Raw genomic sequence first — 3,129 nt, 5'->3', positions numbered from 1 at the left:
GAAGGGCTCTTTGAGACTGAGACCATGACTTTATCTAGGCCTAGCTGATAATGTTGGGATTTGACAATATCCACATGTGTATAGAGTGAAGTAGGAAGGGAGATTTCAGTCTACAGTTTGTCTTTGGGATGGTCTTATGTGAGCAAGCAGCTTAGATGATTAGGCTCTGAGATATGACTCTACCTCCCTCATAATGGAATAGAATATGGAACTCTGAGGGCCAAGCAACTGTAACTAAAAGTCAACTCAAGCCAGCTCACTTGGCCTGTGGCTCAGGAACAAGAAAGATGCTCCTGTATTGTTTTCAAAGTTCAAGAGATTCAGGTCTCAGGCATGAGTGGTGTGTGCCTCACTCGATGCTGCAGACATTGATCAGTGCTAAACCACGAAACCAATGTCTCAGGCCTTGTTATAAGAAGAAACCAAGGCAACTCCGGCAAGGTAAAACTATGACAGGAAACCTATTTAATCTCATCCTAGCCCACACTAGAACCTTCTTCTTGTGTGCTTTTATATGAGTAGACTGAGAGAATATTTACTGTGTAGTTTTCAATCCACTCTATTACAATTACTCAATTTAAGTGTACTCCCATTTCCATGTTTCAAAGATCCATTCTTTTTTACCAACCCAGTGTGACAATGAGTCAGCCCAAACCCTGAATATGCCTTATAATATATGGTGCCTGGACTCAGGTTTGCTGGAAATTCTGGAAATGGACCTGGTCCCTGCCTACCAGAAAGGTGATCTCTTCTATGTTGGAAACTTCCTCCACCACTATAGAAAGCGGGGACAATAGAGCAGTTGCTGGATATTCTGTTTAAAAAGTGAGTATTCCTTAGCCGGGTACCGGTGGCCCACACCTGTAATCCTAGCTACTCAGGATGCTGAGATCTGAGGATCAAGGTTCAAAGCCAGCCTGGACAGGAAAGTCCATGTGACTCATCTCCAATAAACCACTAGAAAACCGGAAGTGGTGCTGTGGCTCAACTGGTAGAGTGCTCACATTGAGTTGAAGGCTGAGGGATAACATCCAAACCCAGAGTTCAAGCCCCACGACTGACAAAAAAAGTGAGATTTCCTCCTTCAAACCCAAGACTGATGAGACCCCCTCCAGAATATTGGAATAATTGGTACCTCTCTGAGACTGTATCACTGGGGTCTTATCAAAGGAGCTTGGCTTGAGACAAAGAAGAGCAGTCTTCGACTAATTCCTTAGGACTGGGCTGCCAGAACATTTCATTTGCCTCATAAGCTAATGGAGCCTTAATGATTTTCTTGCTGAAAGAATAGGATTAAAGGAATGAGCCAGTCTCATCCAACCTCCACCCTCATCTAGGAAATCACTATCTTGGAGGCCTTTGAAGGAATATAGACAGAAGAAAGGATGAAACTTGAATTTGAATTTGGGGCCTGAGTCCTGTAACATTCGTAGCACTCTACCAATTGAGCCCCAAGTCTAGTTCTGGCCTTTGGCTGTTTAAATGAAGATAAGTGTCTTTAGATTTTACAAACTAGACTGGGTTCAAACTGATTTCAATCTGATCCTCAGATCTCACTTCCTGATTGCTAGGGTTAGAGGCATGAGCCATTCTGCAGTTATTTGGAAAGATGTATATAAGCACACTCACAGTATTTCCATGAAATTGTATAGACATATCTTCACTTTTTTTTTAAAGTTTTTATTCATTTTTTTATTTTTTTATTTTTTAATATTATTTTATTTTATTTGAGAACATACTGTACAGAGGGGCTACAATTACATGGGCAGTATAATGCATACATTTCTTACCAAGCATTGCAGCCTCCTCCTTTGTTTACCCTTCACCTCCCTTCCCAGCCTCCCCCTCCCCCACCCAATTATACCCCCCTCCCCCCCCACCGACATTGTAAAGCTGGTTTTGACATGACATTTCATGTTTACATTACCATTTGTGACTTAGACAGTCCCATGTGTGTCCTGTTCAGAAAAGGAGAAGCAAAGAGTTAACTTCTTTCTCCCATTGGTACAGATCTTTCTACCATAACTGGGAGGAAGATGAACAAGTGAAAAAGTAAGTGGACATTGGCACAAAGAGAAAGTTTGTCCTTTGAAACTTGGTACCTTTGATGTTTCTGAATCAAAGTCAATTTTCTTCTTTGCACATCAGTTGTTATTTTCATCAGAGGGTTGAGGTTTGGCACATCAGCGGATAGCAGATTACACAGTTGTGGATGTGGTTGTAGTTTTGGACTCTCATGGATGCCAGGGAGGGCTGTATATAACAAGTCAGATCCATTGGGGAAACAACTTTCTCTTCTTATCACAGGGAGAAATTTTTAAGATTATATTTGAGAAATTTCTAGAAGTGGGTTGTGAGGAGCATCCTGCTTGCAGGAGTCTCTTCCCACTTCCCAACATGCAAGTCTTGCCAGAAAGAGTCTATAGTACAAGGTTCAGGATGGAGAGGGTGGGCTCTCATTTTCCTTTTCACTAATCTTCCCACAGCATTGTTTATTCTATCCTCCCTATGTGGATGGACTTCTACCCTGATGATTTCTATGTGCCTAAGAACCATGACACCCTGAAAGAACTTACACAGAATGTCAAGATCAACATGGTCTCTTCAGACCTGCTCTTCTGCTTACATATTCTTCTGGACCAGCTGGAGGAACCCATGACCCATGATACCAAGAAAAAGAGGAAGAACTTGTTTAGATGCCTCAGGGCTCGTGAGGAGGGATGGAACCTGGGTCTCTAGGGATGGGCCCAATTGGTCATGAGACCTTAGTACTCCTCAATTTGGCAAAATGTCTATGGATATTCTATGCCAGGTATAATCTGTTCTCCTTTTGAAAGAACTTGGAAGTAGCCACTCATTTGAAACACCCTACATTCTAATCAGTGTTCAATCCAACCTCAAATTCTACAGCTTCTCCCATTAGATCCTCAGAAGTTTAGTCACACCTTAACTTCTAGGGTCTACTCTAAGATTTCTGTACCTATTTACATTCTCAGGTTTGCATCACCGTAAAGCAGCTCCTGCAGAGCTCCAGATAAAGAACCTATCAGTGATGTCGTCAATGGTGACTGATTGAGATTGGAAGATCTCCAGAAAGCATGTGAACATAGAGGATTTTTTTTCAATTTG

General features: G+C 42.0%; 1 long non-coding RNA gene across 1 annotated transcript; it reads left to right on the top strand.

The window, feature by feature from the left end:
• Positions 1-345: 345 nt before the first annotated feature.
• Positions 346-2,761, top strand: LOC138833444 (uncharacterized). The gene is made up of 3 exons (XR_011373915.1): positions 346-441; positions 633-825; positions 2,487-2,761. It is a non-coding gene; the product is annotated as an uncharacterized lncRNA (long non-coding RNA).
• The last annotated feature ends 368 nt before the right edge of the window (positions 2,762-3,129 follow it).

The sequence above is a fragment of the Dipodomys merriami genome, unplaced genomic scaffold, assembly GCF_024711535.1.
Source record: "Dipodomys merriami isolate MVZ:Mamm:240054 unplaced genomic scaffold, mDipMer1.0.p SCAF_208, whole genome shotgun sequence".
Classification (NCBI taxonomy): Eukaryota; Metazoa; Chordata; class Mammalia; order Rodentia; family Heteromyidae; genus Dipodomys; species Dipodomys merriami.
Note: the sequence above shows the minus strand (reverse complement) of the source record. Positions and strands in the feature narration are given on the sequence as shown.